Source organism: Pituophis catenifer, unplaced genomic scaffold (assembly GCF_029215685.1).
Source record: "Pituophis catenifer annectens isolate HBS135680 unplaced genomic scaffold, rPitCat1.0.hap2 SCAF_1, whole genome shotgun sequence".
NCBI classification, from domain to species: domain Eukaryota; kingdom Metazoa; phylum Chordata; class Lepidosauria; order Squamata; family Colubridae; genus Pituophis; species Pituophis catenifer.
This window is the reverse complement of record NW_027256881.1, coordinates 275,545,178-275,563,474: the sequence shown is the minus strand read 5'-3', so window position 1 is coordinate 275,563,474 and position 18,297 is coordinate 275,545,178. Positions and strand designations below refer to the sequence as shown.

At 39.2% G+C, this 18,297-nt stretch overlaps 1 protein-coding gene across 2 annotated transcripts in view; it reads right to left on the bottom strand.

Moving 5' to 3' along the window:
* The window catches only part of DGKZ (diacylglycerol kinase zeta), a 119,342-nt gene that overhangs the window by 78,772 nt on the left and 22,273 nt on the right, over window positions 1–18,297 (bottom strand). The window contains exon 1 of one of the 2 annotated variants that reach the window (XM_070936233.1): window positions 3,484–3,563. The exons of the other annotated variant lie outside the window; for it this stretch is intronic. The gene's annotated coding sequence lies outside the window, so the exon portion shown is untranslated. Of the gene's footprint in view, window positions 1–3,483; window positions 3,564–18,297 lie in introns of those variants that run through there. 2 annotated transcript variants of the gene reach the window in all.

Sequence of the window (18,297 nt, the reverse complement as noted above, 5' to 3'; positions counted from 1 at the left end):
AAAGGTGTGATTAGCTATGAATACTTGAAAGGAAACAATGATTAATGAAGTGAAATTATGTAATGTAATGCGTATGATCTCTCTCTCTCTCTGTGTCTCTCTCTCTTCTATCTCATAGCCAAACTGGTTAGGTAAAAACACTGCTTACCAGAACACTATATTGTTGAAGACAATAACAACATCGCTTTTGATATTAAAAACTAACCTCTCAAAAAGATCCATATAGTTGAAAAGGATCATTCTCCCTCTAGTGTTTAAAATTCAGCATTACACCTCCCAACATTATTTCTCACGGCCCAAATAAGAGTTGATAACTCTTAAGTCTTTCACAACCTGATATCCTCCAGATGTATTGGGACTGCAAATTTCAACATCTCATTAGAGCTCTGTAGTATTGATTTTATTTTCTGTTCTACACGCTGATGAAATTGCAACTCAAGCTTTCCTATAAATTTTCCCCAGCAGCTTTGTAATACAATAAAGAGGTAGGGCATAGAACTAAAACAAGCAGCATCATATAATCCAAAGATCATTAAAACGGGGCCTCGATTGAGTTGCTACGGTCAGAAAGCACAGAATTATGTTATCAGAGAAAAGGTGTTCTAGAGAGATTTATGATTTATGGCATTAAAAAAAAATCCAACAAGATGCAGATGAAATACTCCCCCGTGTCCATTTCCTGGCATAAACACAGAGTTGTTTCCATCCTGGATCTTGTTTGGAAAGCAGATTGGAACAGATCTAAAGCACTGGTTTCCTTCGAGGCTGCCAGAAGCTGAGATACTAATTCTTTTTCCGTCATCATGCTCAAAGAAATGAACATTTGACATTGGCAGTAGATATCTTCACCATAAAGTGAAGATATCTTCACCAGTACAGATTTTAGCACTGGATTTTAAAACAGCAAGACTTACTGTTTTTATGAGCCAAGAAAGTTTTGAGAAATATACCCTGCATAATTTACACAAACTGAAAGATATCTAAAGCAATGTATCCACATCATGTTTAATCTGCATCCATTCTTTGGCTTGATTGCACAATGGCATATCCAAATGAATGTGATTTAACCTAAAAAATACAATGTACACTGGTTATAGCGGACTTTCTAAGATTCCGTCAATATATTACCTGAGCAACTATGAAAAGATCTTAATTGCTATCCTTGGTTATTAGCATTCTGCTGATACTAGGATAGCAAAAAAGGAAGATAGAGTTGCTACTGTCTTATCCACAGAAAAAAGTATTTTAATAATACTACACCACTGTTTGGTTTCGCTTATCACAAAATTTCTATCATACCCTAGAACTGTGACGGCGAACCTATGGCACGTGTGCCACAGGTGGCATGCAGCACCCTCTCTGTGGGCATGTGAGCTGGCGCCCCAGTTCAGCTCTGCCGCTCATGCGCGCACGCCTCCTGCCAGCCAGCTGGTCATCGGGTCTCTGACACACGTGTGGGTGTGGGGCGCATGCCGGGAGCCGCACATGCATGGCATTTTGGGGGTTCGGGCGCATACGCGCTTTGGGCACTCAGTCTGGAAAAGGTTAGTCAACACTGCCCTAGAAATTGACCTAGCTGTTTTACTGCCACACCTCTCCAAAATACTAGGGAATGTATGTGATTCCATAATGGGTTGAAAAATGTTTGGATTTATTTATTTATTCATCACATGTGACTCTGGGTTGACAACAAAATTATTGTAATATAAAACATAAATAAGAACAAAATTAAAATAGAATAAAAATATTGCAATAAAGACATTAAAATATCTTTTAATATTTATTAAAAGTTATTAAAAGTTAAAGAATGAAAAACGTAAAAAGGAAAACATCCCCATGACCCCAACCATCACCAGGGTTTTATAGCATTCTCCGAGCTCCCATGCCAATTGGCAGAACCAGGTCTTCATACTCTTTCTGAAGGCTAGAAGGCCGGGGGGGTGGGGGGGCTGCTTCCCCTCTGGGAGTAAGTTGTTCCAAAGGACACATCTTACAATGGCAGAGAAGGCTATCTTCCTGGACTCTGCCAGTCAAAATTCTATAACTGATGGGGGATCCATAACAAACTCCCCCTGCCTGACATGGTGGAATGAATTGATATAATTGGGACGAGACAAGTCTATCAAGTAACCTGGTACCATGCAATGAAGGGCTTTAAAGGTGATAACCATCACCATGAATTGGGCCCAGAAGCAAACTGACACCCAATGCAGCTTGACTAGCAGAGGTCTCAGATGTGCAACCCTAGAGGCACCCAAAACTGCTCAAGCCAATATATTCTGAACCAGTTGCAGTGTTTTGATATTCTTCAAGTGCAATGCACTCTACGTACAATGCATACATACATAGAGTGCATTGCAATAATCCATATGGGAGTTGAGCAGGGTATGAGAGACTGAAAGAAGGGCCTCTTGATCCAGGAAATGGTGTAACTACAGTAAAAGGTGACAATGAGCAAAAAGCCTCCTTGCCACAAATGCCACCTGCTGTTTGAGCAGGAATTGTGAATACAGGTGATGCACCAGATCTGTCTCACGGAGTGTAATCTCATCCAGAACCAAAGATGGTTAACCCCAGGTAGAGAGGATCCCCCTACCCAAAGCTCCTCTGTTTTATCTAGATGGAGAACAACAGGTTTAATTGAAGCCTATTGTTTGCCATTTAGACTCCCATAGTCTCCCTGTGACATTCTTTGGACTTCCACTGACAGGCAAGTCAATGGAAGGTTGAGATGGAAGGAATGAAACAATCCAGTCAAAACGTCTCCTTGACTAACTGAAGTCCTGAAACATGATCATTCTGGTTCAATTAAACCCTAGCCATTTTTCAGCATCATTAGCAGCATGAAAAACTTGCTCATCACAAGATACTGTGCCTCTTTGACCTCCTCTAAGTCACTCCAAGAAACATCAACTTGAATGTAAGAAAAAAGTCCTAAATAATAAAGCTCACTGTATTTCAGTAAAGCCAACATAAAACTTAATGACTATTAATTAACTTAATGAGGGGTGCTTTCTGAGCTTGGTTATTTTCTTGCAGATGTTTCATTACCCAAACTAGGTAACATCAAGCCCAGAGAGCACCAAGGAGCCCTCATTTCAACCCTGAACGACTAATTCTCCTTTATTGATTAAAGAATTTAATGAACAATATCCATTTAAACATTAACCGAATGAATTAAGCATCTTCCAATAAAATATCCTTAACAATCAATTAATCAGGAATGCAAACATAATTCCACAATAAAAAAAATGTACATACATAAAGCACACACACTTCAAATCTGCACGTTTAACTCTGGCGCCGAATACTGTGGTCTGACCCAAAAGCCAGCAAGACATGCAGAGTCCATAAAGCGTCTTTGGATCCAAGCCCCCAATTAGTGCAAGGTTCTAGAGGGGTGCAGAGCTTTGTTCAGCAGTAGTTGGAACTACAGATAGCAGCATTACAAAGCTTGGGCAAGCTAGTAAAAATACCACATACTTATATATTGCTGGCCTGTGCTTTATCCTGTGGACTCCCCAATGACCAGGTTGGTTGCCCTGAGGACAAGACAGGACATCCCTGTGAGACAGGTGGAGTCTGGGAATACAAAGAGATAAGTCAGCATAGCCAAGTCATGTCCCTTAATATGACACACTGTTTTCTTTCTTTGAGCACATGCATGTACACACACACACACACACAAAATACAGAAGGAGTACAAATCAGCAGACAATTCTCTTTTTCTGTTCTGAATTAAGAGTAGTTGTTCCCTACTCCAAATACTCCCAAATAAGCACTCCTAAACTAAAGGTGACCAACACCAGAAACGGTAGGACTACATCTTCAATTGCTAATTTTCTGAAGTGTTAAAAGAGGCCATCTGCTAACATAACATACATTCTTTTAATTTTGTTGCACTGAGACTTCAGGATGAGAAAGGGAGGAGGAAGGCCCATCTGGTAATTATCCTGGTATGTCAGAGGCCATCTGGTACATTATCTTGTGAGGCTAGGCCAGGGGGGTAGTGAGAAGCTACATGTGGCTGGGGGCTGCCAACTTTTTTGAAATTAGTTCAGATATTCAAAGGATAACAGAACCTCCACGCGGACTGAAGGCAAAGAAGAGCAGAATGGTTAAGGAAAACAAAGGAAAAAGGTGATTCATAGCTAGTTCTATCTCACCCACTGTTGACATCAGTCCCATACACCAGTAGTCCCCAAACTTTATGACATGGAGGCCCGGCTGGGGCAGGGGGAGGGAAACCAGGCTACATGAGCGGTGGGCCTGTGCGCATGTGTGTGTACTTACACTCAAGCAAGTGGTGGGATGGCACGCATTCAAATGTGCACCAACCTGCGACTCTTGCAAGAGGAGTTGCATGCACATGTGCATGCCGGCCCACCACTCATGGGATGCAGTTTCAGGGCCCAGGGGTTGGGGACCCCTCCCATACACAGCCTCCAATGGATTATTCCCACAAAGATATATGGCTGATATAAAAAGATTCCTCCTCCCTACTTTATCTAGTCAATGGTTTGTTTTATAGTGGCCAACCATGATATCTCTGAACCCACAACTGATAATCTTATCCTGCATGAATTTTAAAAATATGTAAGCTAATGGTAACCACTGGAAGCAGTTTTCCTATGCACTCTTAAGAAATGCTGCCTTTTATCTATATCAGTGTTTTGTTTTTGATTTATTTTTGTTTTTGCTACATGACCATACAGGCAAGACTCTAATGGAAGTATTCATAGCAAAACACTAATAAATATCCAGAACTACTATGCAATTCAATGGGATTGGTTTTAAATTTATATATAGTAGGATTACAAACTACCCATCGCAAATCTGGGGTTGAAGAAAACTTTAGATTAATTAATCATTCCCGAACATTTTATTCCCAATGATGTACTGAAACTTGTATTTTCAAAAACTGGACAAAAAGTACTTAATGAGAAATGGTATCTTCTCCTGCTACACAAAGAATATTTTCTTCTTCTAAACTGTTGTCCAAACCCAACACAGAATGCAGCAGCAGTTAATAAAGTCAATAGGAAGAAATGGAAAACGCTTTTCTCGCCACCAGATGGAGGCAGTTCCCCGCTGAACTGATCTTGCTGAAAAAGTAACATCTACCAGCGGCTCTGTTGACACATTTGAAACCTCTTTTAATCTGGGCATGTGACCTAGATAGAAAAGAGCCCACAGAGGAATCAGGTGGCCACTCTAATAGGAGATGGTAAACTCCACCCCCCCCACCCCCAATCATTACACCAGCTCCAACTTCTGCTGGTTATCATCCGTGCCATTGATATTGATTTGTACTGTAATTCGAATACACTGGGACAAGCTCTCAGACCTCCCACTGTATGAAGTGACCCTGAAACATTGCCTAACCAGAGCTTGTACAAACAAAACCAAACTAGTGAGACTGCTTTTGATCAACAAAAAAAGTTCCATCTCTAACATATATAGAATTCTAGTTAAGACAACAGATTTTAATCCCAATGTTGCACTAAAACTTCAATTTGACTGAACTATTTTAACTAAAGCCAGATGAAGACTAATAAATTAATAAAATTCTCTGTCATAACTATCTTTATTTCCTCAAAGGGGAGGAATATCATCTATTTACCAGGTAGAGAGTAAGAAAAGTGTCGGTGACAAAAAATTTGCAAGAATCATTACCACGACAAAAAGAGCTAAAGCATTTTTTAAACCCTGAGAATCAAGATAATATTTGGAGGCAGCTCAGGAAGGGACCTTCCTGATTCAGTGGAATATGAGAAAGAAAGGAGGTAAATGTGCAATCTGACTTTTCAAAATTCTGTTATAACCAAACTCAATAAAGTATAATTCTGCTGTTCCCATGGAGTTGATTTTCTGGTCTGATCTATCTAGTGGGGAACTGACAGTTCATGGTTCTTAAGAATAATTTTCATTTAGAGATTAAAAGGCAACCTTTGCAAATTAAGAACTGGGCTTATAGATAAGAGAAGGAAATGTATTGTTTTGCAAAATGTTGTGACTTACTAGCATCAGGTTGGCCAGTCATCAGTGGAAGAACCAGCTCTAAGGAACTTTATTGGTCTCTCCCAAATTCGCTGGATACTCTTGGTTGCCTAAAGGGAGAATGTTATGGCACTCACAGTTAACCAGTGCATAATGGATGCTACCAAAGCATTCTTCATAGAAAGTGGCATGAGATGGTAAATTCTTTTAGCTACCATCTCTTTTTATGGCTCTTACAGATGGTCTAATATTATGTTGCAATCCTACATTTTTCTGCTGATTAACTATCGTTATTGTCATTGTTATAAAATCCATAAGACCTTTGCATACAATCTGCATTACTTAAAGCAATAATACAGAGATGGTCAAATATGTAGTGTACCCACTTCTGTGATATTATGCTAGCACTACCCTGTCTCCCTGTAGTAAGTGATGATTTTATTTTTATGCGTAGCCTCCAGGACAAAAAGATTGCCTACCAAGGGGAGACTTATGTTTACTGTCATTTGCTCATTACTTCTGCAAAGAATAATCTCAAAATCCAATTAGCCAATTTTCAAAGATATTCAATTTCACGAAAGAAGACAAATTGCATATATATTCAATTTCCCTGAAAAACAAATCCTGGGCTGAGAATTTCTCCATGGAGGTGCCATCTGCACTGAAAGTAAACAGGTGGAACTCCAAAGTATTTCTCTCATTGAGCTAACAAATATATCACACTGCAACTACCAAGTTTCATTAAATCAAAAAGGAAAAAACAAACTTTAGCAAAAGAAAGATTCTAAGATAAGACAATCTTTAATGAGCTGAAAAATCGATAGATATAAAAAGGATTTGAGTGTCTGTAGTCTCCCCGGACTCTGGAGCAGAATTGAGCTATTTGAACTCTCAGGAAACAAAATCGATAAATGAATGAAACAAGAAGCATAATGAACTCTAAGTCTGTCAAATAGTTTCATCTATAATTTTAAAATAAGGTAATGGGGCAATGGTCTCAATAATAGCCAATTATGCTCTATACCAGGGGTGTCAAACTCATTTTCATCCAGGGCCACATCAGGATTGGGTTTGACCTTGGAGAGCCGGGTGGGGGTGGGTGGGGGCATGGCCATGGTGGGTGTAGCCATGGTGGGCATGACACAGGACCGCACCTCCGCAGACATGGTTTTATAAACTTATAAAAATAGGGAGGCATACATTTCTGTGATTTCGTTTTTTTAATACTTACTTGATCTACTTGATCACCTTATGAGAGACAGACCAGATCAAGAAACTGACATAGGCTAGTAGCAGAATCCTGCAAGCCTGAAAGGTAAAATATTACTTATTAATATTTACTTTTCCTCCCTTTTATAACCTTCTGATTCAAGGACGGCCTTGAATCACTCTAGAGGCCCCGTTTTGGCCTGGAAAGCCTCCTGGACCACTCCAGAGGCCCCATTTTGGGCCTGGAAGGCCTCCTGGACCAATTGGGAGGCCTCATTTTGGGCCTGGAAGGCCTCCTGGGCCACTCCAGAGGCCAAAAGTGGTTGCAGAGGGAGCGTGTGCGCCCTGCCTGTGCCCCATTTTCGCTAGCAGAGGCACCAGTCCTTTGCTAGTTCCAGACCGGCCCCGCAGGCCAGATCTAAGCACCCCATGGGTCAGATCCAGCCTGCGGGCCTTGAGTTTGACACCCCTGCTCCATACAGAACCATTCTGGATTAAGTTTCACACATACAGAATGGTTGTATTAACCAAATCAGTGATAACCTTGGCTGAGATTTTTTTAATGTGTATAGTTTTCTTTGTGTCTGTGGCTTAGCTTATAGTTAATATTTCAATGTACTGCACAAATTGGGAAAGTCTGTTAATCCAGAATCCAGAACAAGCTTGTTACATGAACACAGTCCCTATGGATTTCTTTATTTTTCTCATTTTGTGAGAAAGAAAGAAAATAATTTAGATGTCTTTCTTCAAAGTAACTCTCAAACAGAACTGCCCTAATAGTTTCCAGTACTTTAAACTACAATAATCTATCAACCTCAAAAGTATTTTCTGCCATATGTGAGAAAAGTAATTATTTCCAGTGCAGAACACAGCTATCAAACATCACACAAAAGACTAGTGTGGAGTGAGAGATCCCACCTGCGCCACACTTTCTTTTCAATAAATCTGAATACTTTAAAGTAATAAATACTCAAAGGTTCACAGAGATCTAAAAACACTAACTGTGTGAGGTCATTCTGTGCACTGAAAAGATACTATTTGATACAAGGCTGAGGAATAAATTTAATATTCTGACACGCTCATGTTGATTGTGCAGAGGAGAGCCAATGTATATTATTTTGTGGAGAGCAATAATTCTGAATTTAGTTTGTCTAACAGGGTGATGAAAAGGAAGGAGGAAAAATAGACACACTTAACACGCTTCAAAATCCTACCATTTGTGTTCCAGTGAAGGCCATAACCAATACTGGCTATTTCAAAACAGCTTTGTATTTTATCAGACAAATATTCTTTGAAAAGTTAAAATCCTGGACAATATTGCTACCTTTTAATTGAATCCTGGACCCTCTACTCATAACTAACAATAAATGTTCATTTTAGAGATGAACAACCAAGGCAAAACATGGTACACTGGGAAAAAAAGTTTTCTGTAGAGATCACCAATTACCCAGAAGTCTTTCTCTTTATGCAGTCTGCATTTGCTCTATGCTAGTAAAACATTATTAATTTAGTGCTCCTTGTTTTGCCTTGATTGTTCATCCCTAAAATGTGCATTTTGGCTTATGTTCCAAAAGGAAACATCGTGAGACATCATGGCGCAGTGGTTAAAGTACAGTACTGCTGGCTACTTCTGCTGACTACTGGTTGACTGCAATTTGGCAGTTGAAATCTCACCAGGCTCAAGATTGACTCAGCCTTCTATCCTTTTGAGGTGGGTAAAATGAGGACCCAGATTGTTGGGGGCAATAAACTGGCTCTGTAAACTGCTTAGAGAGGGCTGTAAAGCACTGTAAAGTAGTATATAAGTCTAAATGCTATTGCTATTGCTTAAAGTATTGGAAACCAAAGAAACCAACATTCAGGCCTACTCCAGCTATAAAAACTCACTGGGCCACCCTTTCTTTGTTCAACTCATATCACAGAATTGTTGTTATAGAGAAAAATAGGAAGAGATACTGTATGCTTAATACTCTAGAGCCGTGATGGCGAACCTATGGCACGTGTGCCACAGGTGGCACGTGGAGCCATATCTGTGGGCACATGAGCGTTGCCCTGTTCAGCTCCAGCGCACATGCACACGCTGATCAACTGATTTTCTAGCCTTCCAGGCCCACCGGAAATCGAGAAACTAGCCGTTTCTAGCCTCCAGAGGGCCTCCAAAGGGGTGGGGAAGGCTGTTTCCCACCCCTCTAGGCTCCAAGAAAGCCTCTGGAGCCTAGGGAGGGAGAAAAATGGGCCTACTGGGCCCACCATGCCATTGAATGCCAAAAGCAGGGGGAGTGTGGGGGATCACACTTGCGTGCGCAGGAGGCGAGGCACATTGAATTATGGGTGTGGGCACGTGCACGTGCGACCCCCGCACTTCCCCCGCTTTTGGCATGCGATGGCAAAAAAGTTAGCCATCACTGCTCTAGAGGTAATAATGAAGAATATTCGTAGCTCAGGGTTGACATGGGGTGCTCTCTGAGCTTGCTTGTGTTTTTGTAGACATTTCATTACCCAAACTAGGTAACATCATCAGAGGTAATCCTCTAGATGTAATCCTTGCTTAAAGGCCAGTCACTGGGCAACAATTTGAGCTTATGAAGTTATGAAGGACTTATGAAGTACCTAAAAGGTACTTAAAACTTCCCATGACTGCCCCATCATGTGATTACCTTTAGGGTGCTCGGCACCTAGCTGCATCAACAGAGGGATAGTATCAAGGTCACATGAAGTGTTAGTACCACATACTGCTTTGGTAAGCACACACTTGGAATACTGCATCCATTTTGGTTGCCACAATATAAAACATATGTTGAGACTCTAGAAAGAGTGCAGAGAGGAACAACAAAGATGATTAGGGAGCCGGAGGTTACAACATATGAAGAATGGTGGCAGGAATTGGGTATGTCTAGTCTGATGGAGAGAAGGACTAAGGGTGACATGAAAGATCCAATATTTGAGGGATCGTCACAGCGAGGAAGGGTTCAACCTATTCTCCAAAGTACTGGAGGGCAGGACAAGAAAAAACAACTTCTGGCTTGCCTCCAGAAGTTGTGGGTGCTCCATCACTGGAGGTTTTTAAGAAGAGACTGAACAGTCATTTATCTGTAATGACGTAGGGTCCCTTGCTTGAGCACAGGGTAGACTAGAAGATCTCCAAGCTTCCTTCTGACTCTGTTATTCTGCATTCACGGCCATTTGCAGAGTCCTGTAATCACATGACTTCACAATGTACAACTTTTCTTGCCAGAAAACAGCATTTACTTCCTGTTTCCCAAAAAAAAAAAAAAAAAAGGCTATTGCAAACAATGGAGTCATTTAATAACTGGCATTTGCTTAACAACCAGATGTTTGTTTAACAATTGACACAAAATTATATCGTCAAATCAGGCTAGTCATGTGCTGACCCACTTAACGACTGGCAGGATTTAGAACAGTAATTTCAGGCTAAATTAAAGTCATAAATCAGGGATTAACTGTACTTTGAGTTCTTGAACAAAGCTGGGATACACAACAATTAAAAAAAAAAAATCCCTTAAAAACAATTGTGCAATTTTATAGCCTTCAATTAAACAAATCATTTAATATTCTGCTAGACATATATTAAAACCTGCATTTATATCAGGGGTGAAATGCTACCGGTTCGAGCCGGTTCGCTCGAACCTGTAGTTAAAAAATGCCTAAAAAGTAAAAAAGAAAAGTTCTGATGATCAGCTGAGCGATGCGCAATCGTCAGAATTTTTTTTTTTACTATCGGTTCAGGTGAATAAGTAGTAAAAAATGCTTTAAAAAAGTAAAAAAAGAGGCTCCGATGATCACAGCTGTGCTGCGCGATTGCCGGAGCCTTTTTTTTTTACTTTTTAAAAGCATTTTTTACTACCTATTCGCCTGAGCCGGTAGTAAAAAATGCTTTTAAAAAGTTTTTAAAAAGGTTCCCATGCTTGCCACAGATGATCACACACACCCCCGCACTGTTCTATTTACCTTCCCAAGTCTCCTTTTGGCACGCACTGAGTGCGCAGCTTGCATTTGGTGTGCACTGTGCATGCGTGCGCACAGCACACTTTTGGCGCATGGGACACATGCGCGGCCAGCGAACCAGTGGTAAACCGGTTCAGATTTTACCATTGATTTATATAAAATCAGAATTGCTACAAATTTTAATATAAACATCAATCCATTGTACTATATATTCATTTATTCTGTTTTTTTAAAAATACACTCCCATAATTCTACGAATAATTCATTACAAGTACTTTTCCTAAGAATTCTTCTGCAAATTCACATAAGACCAATTTCTAGTAAAGGAATTTATGTAGGCTCTGTACCCTTGACAGGTTTTTCAGGGGGAAAAGGGGCATGTGAAATTATTGTTCCTCTAATGCAGGGGTGGGGAACCACTGCTCTTTTATGACTTGTGGACTTCAATTCCCAGAATTCCTGAGCCAAATATGCTGGCTCGGGAATTCTGGGAGTTGGAGTCCACAAGTCATAAAGGGGCCATGGTTCCCCACCTCTACTCTAGTGGAGGAAAAGCAGCATTTCATTCCCATGAGTCATCAAGGACAGTAGATTTTCTGGAAAAAAAAATTCTGAAAGTTTTATAGCCTCTTTCTGGAATGTGATTGCATGGAGCTGATTCACAACAGCTGAGATATACAAACAACTGGTGGCAGCAGCTTTTCTTTGGGAAAGACTCAATTATATTCCACCTGTTTTTCCAGGACAACTGGAATAATGTAGGTCCACAATAGATTTTGGATTGGAAAATACTGAGTATGTAGAAGATTATGTTAGCAGTAAAAGTTTAATGACAATAGGTAAATCAATAGCCCAAATAGTCACACTGTACTAAAGAAACTGTTTATTCACACTGACGTACATTAAATAAAGAGATGTTCCTTCTTCATATTTCATTTTATTTCCAATTTAGAATCTTGAGACAAAACATGAACAAGGTGAAGGAGATAAGAGTATGGACTTGAGTTATTCAGAGTACTAAACTCCAGTACTGTACTTTTAAATCTGTTTCACATTACCTCTGATTTTTGATGATTCACTAGACACTGCCTGTTTTATTTTGCAGCATATGGACTAGAACCATTACTGTAAAATGAAAGTTGACATCTTCAGCAGATGCATTCATTCTGAATCATTTTGCAGGTAGACAGCTCCAATTTTGTACAAATATATACACAAAGCCTGCATCTTTTGTCTTGGGAATTAATCCAATACAGTTAAAATTAAACTGTACCTAAGAGGAATGCATTCATCTTCCTTAGCTTAACTGCATTACAGAACATTTTACAACTAGAAATCCTTGAATAAGTTATTTGCTGAATAAAAGCCTTGGTAGTACAGTGGTCTAGGGCACCCTGTTATTAACACAGCTGCCTGCAATTACTGCAGGTTCGAATCTCGCCAAGGCTCAAGGTTGACTCAGCCTTCCATCCTTTCTAAGGTAGGTAAATTGAGGACCCAGTTGTGGGGGCAATAAGCTGACTTTGTATAAATATACAAAAAGGATGAAGGCTATTGCTGAGCACCTTGTAAGCCACCCTGAGTCTCCGGAGAAGGGCGGCATATAAATCAAATTAAAAAATAAATAAATAAATAAATAAATAAATAAATAAATAAATAAATAAATAAATAAATAAATAAATAAATAAATAAATAAATAAAACAAAACAGATTTTTCCCAGACTTTGATTTATGTATCTACACCTATGCAAATTGAGCCTCAAATATTCATCACAATATGAAATTAAAAAGGACAAAACTGAGCTAGATGTTTCTTGATAGCATGTTCTTAAAGAAAAAAAAACTGTATAAGAAGAAAAAATGAAAGCACAGGGGAAAACCGCATGTGTTGAAGAAAAGGGAATGGCTCTCACTTGCTTTAAATAAAATTATGAAAAGCAATTACGTTACCGGAATTTATACAATCAATCAAAAGATGCAAAAGAAATGCAAAATAACCCATGGCAAAATAAAAATACATTCAAATTGCATATGTTTTCCCTTTCTGTAAGTGCAGTCCTTGATTTAAAACAGTTCATTTATTGTCTGTTTCAAGTTACGACACTGAAAATAATGACTTATGACAGTTTTTCTGTCATAGCATTTCTGTCACAGCATCCCCATGGTCACATGATCAAAATTCAGATGCCTGGCTACTGTCTCATATTTATGACGGTTGCCATGTCCTGAGGTCATGTTATCACCTTTTGTGACCTTCTGACAAGCAAAGTCAATTTGGAAGCCAGATTACTTAACAACCATGTTACTAATTTAACAGCTGCAGTGATTCACATAACAACTGTGACAAGTAAGGTGGTAAAATGGGGGAAAACTCGCTTAACAAATGTCTCACTTAGCACAGAAATTTTGGGCTCAGTTGCGGTTGTAAGTTGAGGACTACCTGTAATAGCACAGAAAATGGAAGTCACATGTCTGGTGGCGCAGCAGACTAAAGCACTGTTATTAACATCAGCTGCCTGCAATTACTGCAAGTTCAAATCTCACCAGGCTCAAGCTTGACTCAGCCTTCCATCCTTTCTAAGGTAGGTAAAATGAGTACTCGGATTGTGGGGGCAATAAGCTGACTTTGCATAAATATACAAAAGTATGAAGACTATTGCTTAACGCATTGTAAGCCGCCCTGAGTCTCCGGAGAAGGGCAGCATATAAATCAAATAAAAATAAAAATAAAAATAAATATCCTCTTTGGCTAAAATGCTTACCAATGACAGGCAGACGTAATAGTTCAGACTATTTGAACCTCTGAACAATCTCACTGGAAGAAATTCTGGGGGGGAAAGGGGGGCTCTCTAGACTCGTGCTCTTTGTGCTCTGGTAAAGGCCTCAGCATATGATTTATCAGACTGCACTCGGCCAGGTTTGTGGCCATATTTATATTATGACTAAAGTTTGCCATTAGCTGGCACTGCCAGGAATAGCTTTAGAAGAAGTGCATTTACCGCTCATCAGTGACCATTAGCAATGGCAGCAGATAGCCCATAGGGCATATAGAAAGGATTTTAAAAAGTCTGCAGCAAGAGAGTGCAGATATGAATACAAATGGTCGGTTTTAAAAGTGGAATGCCCGATTATATGTGAATTTAACACACGTTTGCTTTAGCAACGGTCTTTGATCCTGATTATTACTATAGTTACTTTGGATGAAGCAGAGATTTGCCCCTACTGTTTAGGAAAACAGCTCCTAAAGGATATGGCAATGAAAGCCATTCAGTAAACAGGAAGGATCCCATAAAATAGATGCAGAATTTTTAAAAAGATATTCCACACCTGAAAATGAGGTATCTGTTCCAGAGCAAACTGGATAGTAAAATCACTGGAAATAGCATGTTCTGCAAGGTGATATTTTCCATATCAGCCAGAAAATACTGAAGATGGAGAAAACAAAAAAAATTACCTACTGAGTAATTCTAGGCACGCTAGAAAGACTCACCAAACTATATTAACAACAGGTGGTACTAATAGACTACATAACCAGTCTCTGCCTTTTACAGAAAATGGCAAACAGTACTGTCCTAACAGATTAATGAGGGGCAAATTAAGCAGCAGCAATTAGTGGATTTCCCTGAAATTTTAGGGAAATTTCATGAAATTGTTCTAAAGGCAAATTTTGATAGAGGTCTAAAACAGCAAGTCAGACCCTTTAAATCTAAACCTTTAAATTGCTCCAGCAATATTGGCACAACCTTCTTGTCAGAACCATGCAGGAAAATACCCAATGACACAAAAAGCTTCTACTACCTTCTCTAGTGATTGTGATACCACTTGCGTCACAGCAGGTAGACCAAGGCACTCTTTATAGTGACCTAACAACTAACACATTTGTAGTTACAAGGGTCTGACAGGCAGGTTGCAATGAAATTATCGTCCAATGATGATTGTTATAATTATGGCCACCCAAGCTATATAATGATCCTAGGCAGTTCATAACAACTGCTAAAACAAGAACCACCCTTCCCATTAGGCACCAGATCAACCAGACTATTAGCCTCCTGACTCAACCCCATCCTAGCCCAGCACTTGTGGGAAAAGCCAGGTTTTAATGGCCTTCTGGGAGGCCAAAAGGGTGGAGATTGAATCTCAAGCAGGAGCTATTCCAGTGAAGCACCAATATTGTCAGAGAAAGCAAAATACAAGCCACCTTTGAAAATATAATTTACTTTATAGTTTATTTTTAGTCTGGATGTACAACTTTCTGCAGCAAACTTGCTGCTGCTGCTGCTGCTGCTGCTCTGCTGCTTCTGATGCCATGTCAGTCTAACAACACAAACCAAATTGAAAATGAAGAGAAGTCATAGCAGTGAACTGGAGGGATAGGGCATGGGGAGATGCCTGTAATTGAAAGCAACCAATGAGTGCTGCAATGGGCTGATTCCAGTCCTTCCCATTCTATTACCCCAGTCATAAGCAGTGTCATGCAGACATATCCTTAGAAATGCTTTATGGTGCCTGTTAGCTGGTGTTTTGAAGGAACATATATATGTCCCTCAAAAACTTTTTCACTCAATTCTTTATGAGAGAACGAGAGTGCAACAATTTTGACCACACCACAATATACCAAAGAGATGAAATATCTTATTATTCACATCTTAACAGTGGCACGTATAGCGTATGCTCAAAACTGGAAATCTGAACTATTACCAACAGAAGAAAAAATAATTGTGAAAATAACAGAATGTGCAGAAATGGACAGACTTACAAAAGAATTGCAAGAGAAAGACGATACCGATTACTATTTAGTCTGGCAAAGATGGTACTCCTGGTTAGAGGGAAAGATAGGACCAACAAATCATACTTTTTGTGAATCCAACCAAGAAACACAGACAATTATGCAGGAGGCAGGATAGAATGGTTGTGTAGACAAACACTTAGAAGGATTTCTAGAAAGTTATATAAAAGTAATTGATATTTTCATAAAGAAGAAAACTTGGATATGTACAAATGTCTAAATAAGTAAATATGTAAAATAGACATGTATAGATAAAAATAGACGAAATAGAAAACAACCACCGATGCAACAGCTTTCAGAAGTCAGTCAGTGGACTGAGTTCGTGTTGGTTTGTTTTTTCTTTTGTATTGTCTTAATGTATTCATGTTTGTGTGTATTTTTGTTTTGTGTTCTTGTTTAACTTATAAAACCTTAATAAAAAAGAAGAAGAAGGAACATGTATATGTCCCTCAAAAACTTTTTCACTCAATTCTTTATGAGAGAACGAGAGTGCAACAATTTTAACAATATACTGTGGCTACAAATAAGAATTGTATGATGGTTCAGATTTCAAATACATGCACATACATATGAGAAAGATGAATAGAAAAAGTTATTTCTGTGCTGGGTATATATTTATTGCAGTGCTTTGGCAACTTTAGGTGTGTGGACTTCAACTCCCAGAATTCTCCAGTCAGCAAGGGATCTTTCTTTGCTTGTATTGCATGCTTAGGCAATGCAACCAAAATAATTGCAGTATTTTATTACTTTTACCAACCATAAGAGATAAAGGCTTGATGGAGCCCATTGACAGAATTCTGCCCAGGATGTCCATGAAGGATGTCCATTTCTCTACATTTAACATTTTCCACTGCTCTTAAGCCTAGGAAAGTTTTTTGCTTCACAGTACAAGTAATAAGATAAGAACATGTCACTGGCCAGTCTGAAAATATCACAGGAAGCAGAATGAGAACAAGTTAGCAGATATTAATGACCTTTTGGAAGGGGATACTTTATTCTATAATAAAAACAATGTTTGAATCCAATATAATGTAGAGAAGAAAAAAGCACCATCCTAGCACATCAACCTGCTTTACTATAAAATACATTTTATATTGTCCCATACAACTACGTAGGTAAAACCAGGATTTTGTTCTACTTCTATTTCTTTTAACACAAAAATACTTGCACTTCAACTAATGATTTACAATGGAGTTATTTTAAGTGACTTGAAAACATATACAAGATACGCCTTTGATATGTCTGTGCTTGTTTTGATAGGATAATTATGAATTTTGCATAACAAGTGTATTCAGACAAGCACTCTACAATGAGAGACACTTATCAATGAAACCTCCTCAAAAGTACACTGCAAAACCTAACCCTTCATTAAAACAAAAAAGAAAAATACACACCAAGAAATGGAAAAACATTCTTTGGGTAAGTAAACTACACAGCACCTTCTATTCCAAAAAACCATGGTTAGATTTACAGCAGCCATCCAGAATTTATAAGCAATTGTAGCTCTATTTGAAAGCAATTCGGTGAGTAGAAAAAGACAAAAGGATCACAAAACTACAGGGATTTATTTATAGCTCTCGCTATATGGTATTTATTTTCCTATAAATACAGGAAGAGCAGGGGTGAAATCCAGCAGGTTCTGGAGAACCAGTAGCGGAAATTTTGAGCAGTTCAGAGAACCGGCAAATACCACCTCTGGCTGGTCCCGGAGTGGGGTGGGAATGGAAATTTTGCAATATCCTTCCCCCAGGAGTGGGGAGGGAATGGGGATTTTGCAGTATCCTTCCCCTGGTGTGGGGTGGGAATGGAGATTTTGCAGTTTCCTTACCCTGCCACGCCCACCAAGCCATACCACGCCCACCAAGCCACGCCCACAGAACCAGTAGTAAAAAAAATTGGATTTCACCACTGAGGAAGAACCTTTTCTGTCATGGCATCCCACCCCTGGAATATCATTCCTCCAGAGATCAAACTGGCCTTATTCCTGTTGACCACCCTTGAAGACGTGGCTCTGTGCTCTGGGAGTGGAATGGAGCCCACTGCTTAGTTATGTTGAATGCTGGATTGTGGATTTGTACCTTTTTCCAGCTGCCATGGATTTTATACTTTTATATATTGTATATTTTTATTATTTTTTATATTAGGAGCTGCCAAGAATCACCTTTGTGGGATGGGTAGCCATATAAATCCAATAAGTAAATAAATATAGCAGGAATAACAACAGTTGAGAGACAATTGAGAGAACTAATGGGATTTACTCAGTGTTAGATAAAAACTTCTCATGTACACTGATACACAGACAGCATAAACAAGAATCTATTGATACTTTTCTATGT